Here is an 18,502-nt window from a genome sequence, read left to right on the forward strand (position 1 = left end):
CTTTTCCTTCTTCCTCATTTGTTTTTTCCTCCCCTTCTTCCTCTTCGCTTGGTGAATGTAGGAATTTACAGGGTAAGTTCCTCAGAAAGAACACCAAAAGGACACCGCTCACAACCAGATCACAGATCAATACGCCAGTATTTTTGACGTGGTTAAAACCCTCAAAGAGGGAAACAGTCCACGGCCTGCGCCAACGTGACTACTACAGGCAATTTATTAATCAAAGAATGAAAATTTACATAAGCTTCTCTCATGCACGGATTACCCGAACAATGACCCTCCATGCGCTTTAAATAAAACTCATGGACCAATCGGGTGTCAAGCCATGGATCAAGTGTCGGTAATACCGAGGAGAGAATGAACCGTCGGATCACTACATATCGTGACCGTCGAATTGTAAGTTACAAAATGTACAACGGTAAAGAAACACACTTTACCTAACTCTATACCTAACTCTACACTAGACCAAGTTGAACTTAACTATATCCTATGTGTCGGACTATCCTAACATCCCCCCTTAAGAACAACTTGGGATAGGATTGAAGGATTTACAAATATGACACAATAGGAGAAGGAAGGAGGCACTAGAGCCTATCCCCCCTTAGTGACAACTTCCTGAACTCCAAGCATATATCGAAGTTTAGTGAACTTCGCCTCTGTGAGAGCCTTTGTGAAGATGTCTGCAACCTGATCATCTGTTGGACAATATTGCACTTCAAGAACATGGTCATGAATGAGCTTTCTGATGAAGTGCATGTGTAGTTCAATGTGTTTGCTGCACTGATGCTGGACTGGATCTTTGCATAGCTGAATGGCACTTTGATTATCACACCAAAGTGTGGTTGGATGCTGCTGCTTAAAGCCAAACTCTGATAGGATCTAATGAAGCCACAAGGCTTCCTTACTAGCTTCCACGGCACCACGATACTCTGCTTCTGCTGACGAAAGAGAAATGGCAGCCTGTTTCTTACAAGCCCATGTAATAGGTCCTGAACCAAGAGTGAAGACATAACCGACAGTAGACTTCCGATCATCAGGGTCACCAGCCCAATCAGAATCAGTGAAACCAACTAATAGAGGAGCTGCTTTGGCACTGTAATGAATCCCAAACTGTATTGTACCTCGAACATAACGAAGTATCCTTTTAGCTGCTTTCCAATGACTTTCACGGGGGTTTTGCATAAAACGAGCAACAAGGCCAACAGCAAAGGAAAGGTCAGGACGAGTATGGGTTAAATACAAGAGTTTTCCTACAAGTTGACGGTATAAGGTAGCATCAACTTCAGGAGAAGTACAAGAGACTGAAAGTTTGACTCCAGACTGAAAGGGAGAAGGGGCTGGCTTACAGTCTTCCATGTGAAAATGACGAAGAATATCACAAGCATACTTGGACTAGGAAAGGAAAATACCCTCCTTGGATTGCAAGACTTGAAGACCGAGAAAATAGTGTAAGTGTCCTAAGTCTGTCATTTCAAATTTCTTTTTAAGGCTGGACTTCACATGGTTTATAAGGTTGGGATCACTACCAGTAAGAATAAGATCATCAACATAAAGAACAAGGATGATAAGAGAGTTTCCCACTTTCTTGGTGTAGACAGTATTGTCAGAATAACACCTAGAAAAGCCAGATTCTAAAAGAAAGCTATCCATTTTGGCATACCAAGCCTGAGGAGCTTGCTTGAGACCATAAAGGGATTTCTTAAGTCGACAAACAAGGCTGGAGTCTGTTTGTATGAAGCCAATGGGTTGTTCCATATAGATTTCTTCCTGCAAGTCCCCATGCAAGAAGGCAGATTTAACATCCATCTGATGGACTTCACATTTTAAAGGGGCAACAAGGGAAAGAACAAGGCGGATAGAGTTCATTTTGGCAACAGGGGAGAAGGTTTCAGTGTAGTCAATTCCTTCAACCTGTGAAAATCCCTTAGCAACATGACGAGCTTTATGTTTATCAACTTTCCCATCTGGTCCATACTTGGTTCTGTAAACCCATTTACATCTAACAAGTTTGCATCCCTTTGGTAGAGGAACAAGATCCCATGTATCATTTGCCAACAATGAATGATATTCTTCATTCATAGCTGCTTCCCAATGTGGATGGCCTGAAGCTTCTGCAAAAGTGTCAGGATCATGATTTACTAGAGCTTGAGCCAGTAAAGAAGAGGCTCTTTCAAACTGAGAACGTGTACGTCGCTGATCTGTAGGATCACCGGCAAGATCACCTGCTGCATCCCGAGTAGCACAGACCCATCTTGGAAGTTGAGGATCCTGAGAAGGTGGGGGAGGATTATCATCCTCACTTTCATCATCTGAAGAATAAATGTTTTCAAAAGTAGAAGAGATAGGAAGAGGTGGCACATCCGCCGGACTAGGCTCGCAGGCCGATTTATTTTCATCAAATTTTACATCTCTTCTAATGATAACATTTTTGGAGTTAAATGGAATAAGTCTATAACCTTTTACATCTTCAGAATATCCAACAAAAGTACATTTCTCACTCTTAGGTTCTAAAGCTTTATGCTTTTCATCTGGAATATGGGCCCATGCTTCACTTCCAAAAACACGAAAGTGACTTACATCTGGTTTAATGGAACTCCAAGCTTCTTCTGGAGTGATATTCTCTAGAACCTTAGTAGGAGTGCAATTGATTATATAATTTGCACAATTAATTGCTTCGGCCCAAAAACTAAGACTGAGTCCTTTAGATTGCAGCATACAATTAGCCATTTCCTTTAAGGTACGATTTTTCCTTTCAGCTACACCATTTTGTTGTGGAGTGTATGGAACAGTATGTTGCATTTGAATTCCATTTTCGGTGCAAAATTTGATGAATGTGTTTTTAACATATTCTCCACCATTATTAGTTCTTAGCTTAAGAATTTGATGTCCAGATTGTTTTTCAACAAAGGCTTTGATGGCCAAAAATGTGTTAAATACTTCGCTCTTGAGTTTTAAGAAGTACACCCAAGTGCGTCTGGAGAAATCATCAATGAAAGTTAAGAAATACTTGCAGCCAGAGAATGAAGCAACAGGAAGTGGACCACATAAATCACTGTGCACAAGCTGTAAAGGGGCTGAGGCGTGCCAAGAGGCACGTTTGTCAAAACTGTCCCGATGATGTTTTCCGAGTACACATCCGGAACAAACACCATCTCTACAAGATACCATAGGAAGACCTATCACCATATTTTCTTTACATAGATGCTGAAGGGAGCGATAGTTAAGTGACAAAATCGCTCATGCCAAAGTTTGCTCACTTCATCATTATGAGCAACAAATACTGAGGGAAGATTTGATGACCCAAAGTTGTGAAACTTATACAACCTTGTGGAATCATCAACAAGACCAGTAGCTAGAATCTGTTTAGGATCTTTTAGATCCTTGATTACAACATCATGAGGTGAAAATTAAACAATTTTACCTTCACCTGAATGAGTTATCTGATATACAGATAGAAGGTTGTAAGATAAGGTTGGAACACATAGTACATCATTAAACTGACCATTGTCTAGATGAACAGTTCCAGTCCCTACAACGTTAAGAGATCTATCATCACCAACATATATATTTTTGGTGTTACAATCATTTAAAGAAGAAAACATGGCTTGGTTTTTGGCCATGTGATAAGAGGCTCCAGAATCAATGAGCCACTCATGAGAATGAGAAGAAGAAGATACATTTAATGCATAACCAAACTGAGATGATTGACAACGACATGCAGAAAGTGCCATTCCTGAAGATGAAGTTGAAGTTGAAGAATGCTCCACATGGATGTTATGTTTCTTCATTGCGGCTTCCAAGGCTTCCATCTTCTTAAAGCATTTAGATTCTAAGTGGCCATCTCGATTACAAAAGTTACAATGTCTATCAGTCTTCTTCTATTTGTTTTTATTGGTCCTATCATTTTTCTGAAATGATCTTTCATTTTGAGGCTGAGTTGGTTTAGGACCATTCTTTTGAGGATATGACTTCTTAGGATTCTTTGAATTTGGTTGCTGCTGGGCGGCTAACGCTTTCGTGGAAGAGTTTCCAAGACTAAGAAGACCAAGGTGTAAGAGTTTTTCTTGTTCTCTTATTAAGGATCACAAAAGGAGTCAAAGGAAGGGACCTTGTAGTCTTTTCCTTGACAGATGAAAGCTTCCCTTGTAGAATGGAAAGTGGAAACAAATACAGAGTAGGCTAGTCCCAACTTAGTAAGGATGGAATAAATAAGGTTACCATCTTCTTTCTTAACCTTAACACCTTCCAAGAGATATCTAAGGGTCTTGAATTTGGACAAGAAATCTTCAATGCAAGAAAAATTATTAGAATCCAAAGTAAGCAATTCATTTTCAAGTTGATGGGCTCTAATTTCATTTTTAATCCCAAAAACTTTAGCGATTTTTTCCAATGCTTCATGAGGAGTCTCAAGTTCTGCAATATGGAATCTAAGATCAGGAGAAATAGACATCCCTATCAAACCACGTGCTTGATCTTGTCTATTTTCCCATTTTGCAGCCTTGTCTTCATCTTTTGGTTTCTTCTCTTGGTTTGTGGCTATTCTTTAGAGACCTTTACTTCTAAGTAAATCTTCCATGTAGGCTATCCATTGGAAGTAGTTAGTGCTGTCAAGAATGACTTGGCATGGACTTTCCATTTTTTTTAAAAAATTGAAGCTGAAGATGCTGAAAGTAAGTGTTCCAATGGATAGATCTCGAAAAATTAGGCTATTTTAAAAAAAACAGCTCTGAAAAAGGCTTCCGGATGAAGAAGTTATGGCTTTTTGAAAAAAAATTGTTGAAGTTGCCGGCAAAGTGCGCGAATGTGCGGGAATGAAAAAATCCGCCCCCACAAAATGGAGACTTGAACCCAAGACCTCTACTCTCTTAAAATAACTTTGAACCAATTGATGTATACAAAAAATTTGAGAGAGAGAGAGAGAGAGAGAGAGAGCGCGAGGTGGGGGGGGGGGGGCCTTGGTTTGCGTGCTTGCCTTGAGAAAGCTCTTTTTCCCTACAAAACACAAAACACAAAACCCAACACGAACATGCAAAGAAAAACGAACCTTGCGGCTCGAAGTTAGATTTATCCAAAAAACTAGATATTTTTTAAAAAAATCTCAAAGTTAGCTTTAGCTGAAAAACTAAATATTTTTCTCAATGTTTCTGATTTTCCGAGATCACACTAAGGTGCAGGGAAAAGAGCATACGCATGAGAAAAATCCTTCCTTTCTGTTTCTGATTTGCCCAGATCGCACAGAGTCGCAGGGCAAAGAGCATACGCAAAGATGAAAGGTATAGATCCGGTTAAAAAAAAGGGCTAAATAAACCGAAACCGAAATAAGCAGAGAGAAAATAACAGTAAACTACAAAAACACTGTATACCTCCCGATCTGAAAAATGACGCAGCTAGGGCTACCGGAAACCTTTTCGCGTGAAATGAAAGGGGTTCCTCACTGGAACAGATGCTTCGAACGCAACAGAGTAGTCCTCTCGGCCTGAAAGCAGTCAGAAACAGCAGATCTAGGAAACGACAGCCGCATGCAGTTCTACCGGCTTCAGATTTGGATCACCAACGGACGCGGCCCTCAAATACCTCTGATACCATGTAGGAATTTACAGGGTAAGTTCCTCAGAAAGAACACCAAAAGGACACCGCTCACAATCAGATCATAGATCAAAACGCCAGTATTTTTGACGTGGTTAAAACCCTCAAAGAGGGAAACAGTCCACGGCCTGCGCCAACGTGGCTACTACGGGCAATTTATTAATCAAAGAATGAAAATCCACATAATATTCTCTCATGCACGGATTACCCGAACAATGACCATCCATGCGCTTTAAATAGAACTCATGGACCAATCGGGTGTCAAGCCACGGATCAAGTGTCGGTAATACCGAGGAGAGAATGAACTATCGGATCACTACATATCGTGACCGTCGGATTGTAAGTTACAAAATGTACAACGGTAAAGAAACACACTTTACCTAACTCTATACCTAACTCTACACTAGACCAAGTTGAACTTAACTATATCCTATGTGTCGGACTATCCTAACTGTGAAAGTATTGATACTAGTAACCAGGTGGCTAAGAAGAAGAAGAAAGGGCAAGAGAAGAAGAAGAAGCCAATTCAACAAGGGGGCAACCAAGCAACCATTGCACTAAATGCAACATCTGATGAAAATCCATCCATTAAAGCTCTCAAAGCCAGATATCCATGCATAATTTGTGCGGGAGACCATTTTCATCGAAATTGTCCTTACTTTCCTTGGATCTTGAAAGAATGGTCTTCCTGTTCGCACCATCCCATGTCATCAACCTCTGGAGATCATGTCGATAATACACCATCAACTAGTGATAGTAAAGTTCATGGACAGAAGGGAAAGGTTAGGATTCCATGTAGGTTATGTGAAGGTAATCATTCCCTTCACCTTTGTCCCTTTTTGGATGAAGCCAAAAGAGTGTTGGATAACCATCCTACTTCACCGCAGTGACCTCCATCTAGTTACAGGAAACTCTCCCTGAATCCTTCACTAGGCGATGAACCGATTGAATTAAATCAACCATCGGTTGAAACCACTCTCTCTAAAAGTGAATCCTATGAGTCTATACCCAACCAAAATCAACAGGTTGACCCGATTTCACCTTCAGCTAATCGTACCTTTCCCGAAGAGAGTGAAAATGATACTGCTCAAGTTCTTTTTGTTACTTCAGATTCTAACGACCTTGGGGACAATCTACCTGTTCCATCAAGACAGGAGGAAAATCCTCCAGTTCTCGTAACTCAAGGGGTTAATTCACCCTTTTCTTCGGTACCCCCTCTAGGTGGTCTAGTCACTTCCTTTGATTGGAATCGACTGGCATGATCCCGCCTTCCTTCTTATGTGCCTTTCCAAATCATAGTACAAGTTTGTAAAATGATCGTATCTAGAACTATTATAGATGAATGTGTATCAGTGAGTATCCTTTCCTCAACTACTTGGAAAGCTCTTGGTTTGCCACCGCTTGTGCCTGTTATGCAGAATTTGTTGGACTTTAACAGAGGAACCAATCGACCGTTAGGGATCCTTCCTAAGTTACCTATTACTTTGGGAGGAAAGACCATTTATTTGAATGTGATGGTAGTCCCAAGACCTTTAGACTACAATTTACTTCTTGGGTGTGACTATGTTTATAACATGGAAGCTATTGTTTCGACACTCTTTCGAGTGATGTGTTTCCCGCATGAAGGCAAGATTGTCACCATTGACTAACTTTCATTTCCCGGTCTAAATATAGCTCCAAGTCGATCATCATTCTTAAATGGTCCATTTATACCAATGGTATCATCCCCGCCACAAGTTAATTATGTGGAAACATGTTCCATACCTACATTCTCTGATGATCAATTTAGTGATGTCATACATGATGTACTGGGGGCATTGGAACTAGATCTCTCTTTCATAACCACTTATGAGTTGTGATCAAAGTCTTCGAGGATAGTTCCTTCTCTTGTGTCAACCTCATTAAAAAATGAAACCAAGGAGCATGAGGATAGTTCTTTTACTATGTCAACCTCATTTAAAAACGAAACAGCTCTTACGAGCATAATTCCTTGTCTTGTGTCAAGCTCTTTTAAAAATGAAACAAGGTCCCAAGTTCCAAGTCGAGTCTTTCACTTGATCTCACAAAAGAACCTTCATTCCACCCACCTAATGGCCATAAGTAGTCTACTTAGGTGAATGTAATGAAGCTTGGGGGGCATGCACCTAGTAGTAAAGATAAGTTTCCCTGTAGGTTACATGAAGCCATTCTCCTTTGTCTATCTGGACGAAACCAAAAAGGTGTTGGATAACTGTCCTGCTTCAAAGCAACAATTTCCATCTGGTTACAGAATATAAGTTTCCATGTAGGTTACGTGAAGCCATTCACCTTTGTCTATCTAGACGAAGCCAAGGAGGTGTTGGATAACTGTCCTTCTTCACCACAACGATTTCCATATAGTTACAGAAGACTCTCCTTTTCGCTATGCTAGGGGCATGTAAACCATTTTCAAGCATAATTTTTCATTTCGAGCTTCTGTAAAAAGTGAACTAAATCCAAGCATAGTTCCCTATGGTTCAAGCTTGTTTAAAAATGAACCCATTTTCAAACCCTTGTCATTGCCATTCTGTCAGCCTTTTGAGCTTTTGTTGTTTTCATCTCATCACCGCCATCTCTTTGGCTGATCATACATTTTCACTTGGTTGTTTTACCCTTTTTGAGGAACAGTTGTAATGAGTGGTCTTATTAGCCAACCTCTTCACATAAATCAACATGTTTTGAGAAGTTCCAACACCACCGGAACTAGTTGCTACCCTAGACACCACTCGTTCCTCAAAATAAAGTCTTCTTTAAACTCTTTTTAGACTCGTTAAACATGAAAAGATCGTTGAACACTTGTCCTTTCCAGCTCGTTAAAGTATTGGAAATGTCATCCCTCTTGTATTATTTTATCCTTTTTCGGACCCGAGGGATTACTTTGCGAAAAAGAATTTATGTAGTTTTCTTTTCTTCCCTTTTCAAACTCTCTAAACATGAAATGGACTGAGTTATCCTTATCGTTAAACTCGTTAAAACAATAGCAAAAAACTTGTCCATCTAAATGAGACCGAGTTTCACTATTGCTAGACTCGTTAAAACATTAAATAGGGACAGGTTTTCCTGAAGGGAGAATTATAGAACAAACATATGTTATCCTCCTCAAGCTTGACAAAAATAAAGAGGTACTGGTCAGCAATGACTGGGAAAAAAGGGAAAAAACTTGAAGAATTTATGGTAGCAATTTTCTCTTAAACATGACACTTTCATTTCATCTCCATGACTGAGTTGGGTTGGGTTATTCTGTTCACTGGTCATCATACCATTGCTCCTTCATACCATCCATCTTTTTGGGTTAACGCTACCAATTCATCTCAGTGTCACTGACATGTTCAAGAGAAGTCATTTAGTTGAGAAATTACCATCCAGTTAATGTCTCATACACTGCAATACCTTCAACCTTCATCTTTTCATGACCGCCATTCCTGAACCTTGTGTCGTTAGCTCATTTTTCACCTCCAGAAATCATTTGTTTCATTTCGTGTCGTAGATGTGGGATACATCAAGGCCCTCCTAAGATGAGTCACTTCTTGTCAACATCGGCTCATTATCCAAGAAGTTGACTTAGAAATAACCCTTTTAGTGCTTTGAAGCTTGCATACATCAATGGCAAGTTTCTCACTTCCGACGATAGGTTGACATCAATGGCCTTCGACCGAAAGATTTTGCGTGGTGTTTGACATCGGATCATGTATTCACACCACATGAATTGTACTATAGTACCTTGAGGATCATTATCATTATCGGTGATCCCTCTCACATCTGTTAACAACTCACATCATTGGCTGGTAATTAGGCGATGTCTTTCCATGTTCAACTTCAAAACATCTCTTCACATGGTTTGACTTGTACATCGAGCAAAGATTGAACGAGTTTTGAAGACCCCAGATCTAGTTTCATCCATCCGGGCTGTGATATATTCAGGGATATAAAAACATCAAATGTACAAAGGCTCTGCACAGATGGTCATCCTAATCATGGATGATGACTCTATATCTGAAGAATCACCAGTCTGTATCTGCAAACGACTATCTGATCTATGTACATGAAATGAAATTTATAAAGCTAAGCATGGGAATGCCTCCCTCAGCTAGATCATGAAAATCATATTATGATAATGTATTGTATTGTAACTGATGCAAGTCACCTTCCAGTTCGAAACTTCAGATCCTCATGATAAAGCATTTCACCCAACATGAATATTTACGACCTCATGCTTTAGGGGGCAACTATTATAGACATATTTGGGCACATCAACCCCAAACTTATATGCTGATGTATTAGGGCTCATCAACCCCTAAAAGAGTTGTTCCATACCATAAAGGAACATAGTCATCTGAATACATCATTCCCCAAAAGTTCCATTTGAGAAACCATCCAGAAATTGCCTAAATTGAACCATACTGACTGCTCCACTGGCAAAGTACGATGCATTCTGAGTGGTACACTACCAGGGTGTGATGCATACTGTTTAGGCCTTCTATAGGGTGCAATAGGTGAGGATGGACAAATGTCCGGGACAGTTTGCTAGGTGGATGTTCATGGAATCTTCTAGAAACTTCTCCTATGCCACTTGCCTCTCTGAATTCACCAAAGGATGAATAAGGCTAAGAAATCTTCAATCCCTTCTCTTGTGGAACCAATTGTAACAAGTGGAATGACACTAATCAAACCCCATGGATGACTCACACCCTTGCAAACATCTATAAATGGATCCCTCATCCAAGATATATAGAGGTTGAAATGTTGTGAATTCTAAGTAAGTGCTAATAATTTGTCACTGAGGAGAGAGAATTGTATTCTTGTTCGAGTGATCTTGCTATTTCATGAGGTGAAGAAGGATTTAAGTTGGGAGGATGGCACTGGATTAGACAACAGGGTTGTAATTCTCCTTTCTATTAATAAAGCTCTTCAATTTTTCTCCCATATGATTGTACAATTGTGAATGCTATCATTTATTCATTATATATCTGATTCTGTAATGTTTATGTTGTAATAGATCATGATGCTATGAAGGTTCTTTGTTGCTGTAATTGTGCAGGTACTCTCCAAGCGTGTTAAGTACGGGGAGGAGTTTTAGGATCTGTCAAAGGGGAGAAAGATCAAGCAAGGGATCAAGCGGAAGTTCAAGGTTGGTCCCATTATCTTTCTCTTATCTGTTACACATAGGAAAAATCATTGAATTGCTTTAAACTATTGTTTCTAGGGTAGTTTCCAAACCTGGAGGGCTAGCATTCTTTAGGAATACTAGTTTTCCCAAAAAACAGCAGTTCCGGCGGTTCCTGACAGTTCTTGACAGTTCTGGCAGTTCCCACTGTTTCCGATAGTTCGAGTAGTTCCCGGTAGTTTCGACATTTTTGGGTGTTCCCGACAATTCTGGCTTCTGCCCTCTGCATCAGCTTTCCTGGCCATTCTTGCAGTTCCCGACAGTTCTGGTTGTTCCTGGCAGTCCCAGCTTTTGCCGTCTTTGTTAGCTTTCGTGGCAATTCCCGACAATTCCAACTTCTACCCTCTACGTTAGCTTTCCTCGCTATTCCAGCAATTCTTGGCAGTTCGTGGTAGTTCCGACTTCTACCCTCTGGATTAGGGTAGCATTATCCCTTAGGATCTCTCCTGCTACTAAAACCCAAAGACAAGTAGAGAGGAAGAGATCCCAAGTGTGTTGAAATGACTTAAAGGCCACCTCTATTTATACTAAAACGTTGAGCACAAGTGGGGTTTATTTGGTTGCTGGCCGACCTTGACAAATTGTCCCATAACACAAATAAATTCATATCTCCATGAATACTTATTAGAATCGGATGATCTTTAAATCAATCCTACACCTCTCTATGAGAGGGATCTAAGACAAATATCAGCTTCCATTAATAATATGGTCCACATGGAGTTTGGCCCTAGTTGCCAATTTTAACACACATGCACTTGGTGGCCAATATAAATACAGTGGCCACACAATTTGTTTTCCACAGGACATTACAAAAATTGCAAGCATGTTGCCATGATGTGTTGAAGACTTGGACATTCTAATTGTCACCCATCATAGTAATGATCATCATGCTTATGATTGCATTGTCAGTAGACATCGCATTCTGGCTGCATTAGAATACAAATGGGCAAATGACCCTTACTATAAGAATGCTCGTATTGATAACAATGCACTAGTATCCTTACTAGAAATCCCCACCTATGTCTCCTCCTCCCTTCGCCATTCCAATACTACAGAAACAACTATCCACCTTTCACCTGAACCACCACTTGAGCCCACTGAAGATTCTACAAACCCATCCCTACACTAAACATCATCATCATTCATACCCATTATTCCTAATACAAATACAAAAATCCAAGAATTCTACCATTATTTACATGCTTACAACCACCATTCTAATACTAAAATTGAATGGCCACCAATTGGCTTATGCCCAATCAATGAATACAACACAAAAGGTCTACTCTCTATGGCTTTCCCCACATGAGATGCAATGCCAAATCAACCAAGAATGGAAGCAATGCAGTTACATGAATATAAACTTCATCTCATACGTTACTACAATAATAGATTCTGCAAGCACCCACATTTTCATTATTACATATATAATCTCATGATGCAACATCGAAATCAAGCAATAACCTCGGTTTTTGTGAAAAAGAACATCATAGATAACTTTCCAAGATTTATTCAAGATTTGAACATCTCATTAAAACAATTTCCAGACGAGAAATTTGTAGAGAAAGTCATGTGATTCGGTTGCTCTTTGCGTGGAACAAGATTTTTTTGGCACAAAGCAAAAAATGAACTGACGAACATGATATCTCAGCTTGGTTGCCCGACGTGCTTCTTCACATTAAGTGCAACTGATACAAAATGGCCTGATCTTCATGTAGTCATGCTCGGATGTCAACCTTCTGATATTGCAAAACAAAACATTATCTCTAACCCACATTTAACATCACTATATATGCACCATAGATTCACAGAATTTCATGAAGTTATCTTAGAGAAACACTTGTAGACAAAAGACTACTGGTATAGGCATGCATTCTACTACATTTTTTTCATAACTCTCTAAACATCATACCTCATCTACTACAAAATTATCTTACAGAAATTCATACTTGACAGGTATGAATGGAAACATAAAAGATCTGCACACATCCCTGGTTTCCTTTGGATAGAAAATCTACTTGATATGGAAAACCTTAACTAGGAAGACACAAAAGCAGTTACTAGGTAGTTCTTCGACAAATGTATTTCAGCTTGGAACCCTTGTATTCCTTCGATTTCAAACCAACCAATTGATTGGACAAATCTAGAAGACCCTTGTCTATTGTCCACACACCACAAATCTTCAGAACCAATCCTTTCAATGATTACGAACAACTCATCAATTGCATTGAACATCACACAAAATGCACTGCAAGCACATGCCTAAGAAAGAAAGGATCCTCATTCGAATGTCACTATAAAGCACCATGGGAATTACATCCAAAATCATCCTTATTCATTGACTCCAATGGCCAAAAAACATACACCCCTACTCGCAACAATGATTGAATCAATACCCATAACCCTACCATCCTATCTATTTGGTGTGCAAATGTTGACTACCAACTAGTACTCTCCATACATGTTGTACGAAAATATATCGCTAAATATGCATCCAAAGCAGAAAAAAATCCAAACACTACTATTACTTACAAAATATCCATATTCAAAACACACATAACTAATACTTTCAATCGTAACTCAAAATGATCCACCCCTTGCTTTCAACAATGTCCATTCACATGTCACTATTCTTCCACACACTAATTTTATTTACAAAAAAACCATATTCAGCATACACATAACTAACAATTTCAATTGAAACTCATTATCATCGACCCTTGCTTTCAACAATGCCCATTCACATGTTGCTATTCTTCCACACTCTATGCCTTATGGCGTTTCCTTTACAACATTAGGTGCAAATGCTAGTTAAAAGAAATTTTATATGAAGTGAGTTATGGTTGGTTTTGGTTAGTGGTATCCATAAGCTATGATATCGATTCATAGTACTATAGCAAAGCTTATTTAGAAATTAAAAATCTCTATTATAAAGTAAGATTAAATATAAATGATTTTGTTTCATATTTTTTTAAATGTATAAATAATCAACTTTTATTTTAATTATTTTAATTATCTTTTATTAATAATAATAATTTAAAATAAATTATAATTAAAAGATTTTTTATGATTTTTTAAATTTTAATAATGTGACATGTATAATGTAATAAAATGTTAGTAAGTCGAAAAATCATAGTAAAAGGAACTTTGATCCTTACTCAAAGTAGTGGACCATCTTCTAGCCATTTATAAAAATATTATGTTTCTATATTTTCTTATGCACATAATTTCTTATGCAAGTAATTTGTTAAATTATACTTTTTCTCTCATGCATTACTATTACGAATAAAATCAGATAGATTGGTTTTAGAACTTTGCTTCCTTATTGTGTTCAGAGGCCCTTTACAGGGGGTAGATCTCACGTAAAAATGTAAACACATAATCATGTAATCGTAAATGTAAATGTAAATGTAAACATAAATGTAAATGTAATGTTTAAAATTTAACTTTTAAAATTTTTAATCTAATGTAGGCCCTATTTAAAAATCAATCATTTTGTATAAACACAATATAAATTCAAAATATAAAGAGGTTTATGAACATTCAAAAGAGGTATGGTAAATAAATAAAAATATAAATAAATATATGAACGTCTTTTTATATTTACTCCATAAACCTTTTTATATTTAAAGAAAACTCAAAAAAGAAGTTTTATTTAGGTGAAGCCTATGGGCCAAATGCCATATTTGTGTCGTAAGGCTTTCCCCTCTGGAATGGACTTCCCTAAATGCCTTTCTATCCTAATCTTAACCGTTAGATCCATTGTTAGACGATTCAACAATTATCTGCCATCCAATTTAATTAGAAAACATTAAAAAACTGTTAAAGTTATTAGTTAATTAAAAAATTAATTAAACCCTACCCAGCCCAGCCCAGCCCATCTGTCTACCTAGTAGGTCCGTCGTGCGCACGCAGATAGCCCGTTTGCTGCAGAGGAGGGTGGTGGGCGAATGCCTTTGCTGCACGAGGATGAGGAGGGCTACGCAAGGCCACTTTTTCTGTAGGAGGAGGAGGGCTAGGAGGATGTTTTTTTGGTAGTTTTGCCCTGCATCGGTTCTTAAGGCCCTGTGTGCAGAAGCTAGTTGGACGATCGAGGGAGATAGAACTACTTACTGCAAGGTTATTTGTCGAACCTGAGACTTCCTTTCCCTTTGTTTCTAAGGTTTCTTTCTTTTGTTCTGTTTTTAGGTTTATCCTTTTTTTTTGTCACTGGTTTTCTTGTTTGTGCAGGGATGCAAGCCAACAGAGCGTATAGAGGTAGGATGGGTGGTATTTGGATGATGGCATTCCCTTCAACATGAAATTCCTCACCTACTTTCAATCCCTTGACCCTGGCCGCACAATTTCAGCACAGCCTAGCAACAGAGGGCAATAGGCTATGGACGCCAGGGCTGAGTGGACTCTTGTATCCTTGCAATAACCGGGCAGGTGAGGAGGAAAGGTTATTACCACCATTTCAAGAAGGCATGGATGCTTTAGACGAGTTTTCTTTCGGCAGCGTTGCGGTCAAGTAGTGGCAAGGCAAGAGGATTCATGAGGAGTGCGGGGGAGAGATGGGATCCGATGACCTGGAGCTTACTTGACGAAATGCTACCTAAATGTGATATACTTGTCATTAATATGCATATTTCTGACAAAACTAGGTGTGCGTTGACAATTTCATAAATAATGTCTCCCATTATTCAGTCAGAGATCAATAGAACCTATATATTTTATACAACTTGTGAACAAAAACCTAATTATTGTTTCTCTTGCTCTTTCCTTTTGGTTACAATAAGGGAATGTTTAACAATGAGAAAATCAGTCAGCTGAAGAAGGGTGTATTGATTGTGAATAATGCTCAAGGGGCCATCATGGATGCTCAAGCAGTCGTTGATGCTTCTACAAGTGGACACATTGGAGGTCTGTTATATTTATTCAAAACCTCTTCATATTGCCTCCTTCCTAGTGTCAATAATGGACATACAAGTCCCATCATCAAAAATTTCTCTCAGATTCAGAAAGAGCATGATGATATGTTTCTAATAAAACAATGTAATTGTATTTTTGTGCTTTGGCAGTCCTTTTGTCATTCTCGGAGTCAATTAAAAGACAATGAATCGTTTTTCTATGTTTTAAATTTCTAAACTATGTTCCTGTTTGTTAGAACAAGTTAGCTTTCCAATTGAATTGATTGAAACAGGCACATTGCTAAATGCCAATTGCAGTGATGGAAATAGGTACATTGCTAACTCTTGGGACTTTCTGCAATGCAGGTTACAATGGATATGTTTGGTTTGCTCAACCTACTCCAAAATATCATCCATGGTGCTCCATGCCAAACCATGCTATGACTCCCATATCTCTGGGACTACAATAGATGGCCAGGTGTCTAATTTCATCTAATTTCACGCCTTCGTTTCTAGCAATTTCTTTGATTGACAAACGTACCTCACAAATAATTCAAAAAGTCAATTATATTGCATCATTGTCCATTGCACAAAGCTTTAACGATGTCATTAATTTATCATGTTTGTCATATTTGGAAGCAGAAAATAGGAATCATAAAAAGTAAAGAGATATTCTTGAGAGTTTTCTGAGTAATTGTTCATAAAAACTCTACTTTAGATAAGGTATGCAGCTGGAATGAAGGATATGATAGACAAATAAGGTATGCAACTAGAACGAAGGATATGCTAGACAGATACTTCAAGGGAGAAGATTTCCCTTCATAGAATTACATTGTGAAGGAAGGAAAGCTGGGCAGTCAATACCTATAAGTAATTCATGTTGGATGCTAAAGCAGATGATTTATCTTGTTGAAGGCTGCTTTATCTGAATAACAAGCAAGAGCCAGAGCAGAGCTCTCTTCCCTCGAATAAAATAGTGCATCAAATATTGAACTGTCAAATACATTCCTGAGACCAATGATGCTTCAAAGCATTATGCAAGAATGAATGACAAAAGATTAGCATGAAGATCATTCCATATGATTGATTTTATAGGTTAGTAGTTTTGAAATAAACAAAATATAAAATCTAGAGAAGTCAACGCTTTAGTCCTTTGTGGCTATTGATGCATGAAGTTAGCTCACAGATTTAGGTAATGCTATGCATCTTTTCTACTAGCAGAGAAATGAACCTTTATTCATGTATGGAAGGGCAGGTTTTTGCCTTGTCTTGATGTGGTTTTTAGATAATGCTATGTTGAAGTTTCTCTTGATTATAGCCATACTTAAGTCATTGTCTTTTCTTGGTATTTAATTTTTAGTGTTTGTGTTGCCTGATTTGGTGAATATATAGTATCTGGGTAAATCTCTGGTAAATGGGGTTCCACTTGATTTGTGGACTTCTGGTTCTATATTATACCATGTGCAAGGATGTAGAACACCATGTAATTCTTACTTCCCAATGTCAATAATGGACATACAATTCCCATCATCAAATATTTCTCTCAGATTCAGAAAGAGCATGATGATACATTGCTAATAAAACAATGTAACTCTATTTTTGTGCTTTGGCAGTCCTTTTGTCATTCTTGGAGGCAATTAAAATGCAATGAATTTTTTTTCTGTGTTTTAAATTTCTAAACTATGTTCCTATTTGTTATAACAAGTTAGCTTGCTGATTGCCGTGATGGAAATAGGCACATTGCTACCTACCAATTGCAGTGATGGAAATAGGTACATTGCTAACTCTTGGGACTTTCTACAATGCAGGTTACAGTGCAGATGTTTGGTTTGATCAACCTGCTCCAAAAGATCATCCATGGTGCTCCATGCCAAACCATGCTATGACTCCCCATATATCTAGGACTACAATAGATGGTCAAGTGTCTGATTTCATCCAATTTCACCCCTTTGTTTCTAGCAATTGCTTTGATTGACAAACATACCCCATAAATAATTCAAACAGTCAATTATATTGCATCATGGTCCATTGCAAAAAGCTTTAATGTTGTAATTAATTTATCATTTTTGTCATCTTTGGAAGCAAAAAATAGGAATCATAAAAAATACAGAGATATTATTGAGAGCTTTCTGAGTATTTTTTCATAAAATCTCTACTTCCGATAAGGTATGCAGCTGGAATGAAGGATATGCTAGACATGTACTTCAAGGGTGAAGAATTCCCTTCACAGAATTATATTGTGAAGGAAGGAAAGATGGCCAGTCAATACCTATAAACAATTCATGCTGGATGCTAAAGCAGGTGATTCATCTTGTTGAAGGTTGCTTTATCTGGAATAACAAGCAAGAGCCAGAGCAGAGCTCGCTTCTCTCAAACAAAATAGTGCATAAAATATTGGACTGTCAAATACATTCCTGAGACCAATGATGCTTCAAAACATTATGCAAGAATGAACGATAGAAGATTAGCATGAAGCTCATTCCATCTTATTGATTATATAGGTTAGTAGTTTTGAAATAAACAAAATCTAAAATAGAGTGAAGTCAGCGCTTTAGTCCTTTGTGGCTATTGATGCATGAAGTTGGCTCACAGATTCAGGTAATGTTATGCATCTTTTCTATTAGCAGAGAAATGAACCTTGGTCCATGTATGGAAGGGCAAGTTTCTGCCTTGTCTTGGTGTGGTTTTCAGATAATTCTATGTTGAAGTTTCTCTTGATTATAGCCATACTCAAGTCATTGTCTTTTCTGGGTATTTAATTTTTAGTGTTTATGTTGCCTGATTTGGTCAATATATAGTATTTGGGTAAATCTCTGGCAAATGGGGTTCCACTTCATTTGTGGAC

The 18,502-nt window shown here is 38.2% G+C and overlaps 1 long non-coding RNA gene across 1 annotated transcript in view; it reads left to right on the plus strand.

The window, feature by feature from the left end:
* The window catches only part of LOC149164542 (uncharacterized), a 32,264-nt gene extending 14,028 nt beyond the window's left edge, over nucleotides 1–18,236 (plus strand). Inside the window, exons 2-3 of the long non-coding RNA XR_016260266.1 lie at nucleotides 16,024–16,135; nucleotides 17,466–18,236. This is a non-coding gene — a long non-coding RNA (uncharacterized LOC149164542). The remainder of the gene's footprint in view (nucleotides 1–16,023; nucleotides 16,136–17,465) is intronic.
* Nucleotides 18,237–18,502: the final 266 nt, after the last annotated feature.

Source organism: Pinus tabuliformis, chromosome 5_1, assembly GCF_031772625.1.
Source record: "Pinus tabuliformis cultivar Carrire ecotype Pingquan chromosome 5_1, CPIR1, whole genome shotgun sequence".
NCBI classification, from domain to species: Eukaryota; Viridiplantae; Streptophyta; class Pinopsida; order Pinales; family Pinaceae; genus Pinus; species Pinus tabuliformis.